Below are 736 nucleotides of genomic sequence, written 5' to 3' on the forward strand. Positions count from 1 at the left end.
GCCCACACTACTCCACACTGCCCCACGTTCGGGCACCAGGTGACCCGGCCCACACTGCCTCATGTTTGGGGGCCAGGTGCTCTGGTCCGCAGGGGTCAGTCAACAGGGTCTAGCAAGAGAGAGAGTGGGGATGGAGGGGCAAGAGACACGAAGAATGGAGACAAGACAGAGTCTGATCAAGTCCCGTTTGTTGAAAGGAAATCCTGGGTATATAGAAGCACAAGCAGGGGAACACAGCTGAAGACACTTTACCACGTGCGCCTTGCAGCTGGGGGCACTAAACAGCAAAACAAGATACGTGAGGAAAACAAGATGTTTATCAGCGTGTGCACAGCTGTTGTGGGCTGCTTGCAAAACAAGTCTCTCGTCAGGGTATATGGTCCGAGATGGCTGCAAAGATGATGCCGCTTTCGGCTAGGACTCTGGCTCCCAACGAATAAGAACATAGATATGATTCTTCTGCCGGTGTCTGACTGTTTGGTTTGCTGTCTTGATTCACGGTCTTTCATTCACACGTGATTCTGTCCCACCTGGCATCCTCCTTGAGTCCCACCAATAACCTTACTTTTTTTTTTTTTGTTTTTTTTTTTTTTTTTTGGTTTTTCGAGACAGGGTTTCTCTGTGTAGTTCTTGCTGTCCTGGAACTCACTCTGTAGACCAGGCTGGCCTCGAACTCAGAAATCCGCCTGCCTCTGCCTCCCAAGTGCTGGGATTAAAGGCGTGCGCCACCAATGCC

This window comes from Grammomys surdaster, unplaced genomic scaffold, assembly GCF_004785775.1.
Source record: "Grammomys surdaster isolate TR1022 unplaced genomic scaffold, NIH_TR_1.0 339, whole genome shotgun sequence".
NCBI classification, from domain to species: domain Eukaryota; kingdom Metazoa; phylum Chordata; class Mammalia; order Rodentia; family Muridae; genus Grammomys; species Grammomys surdaster.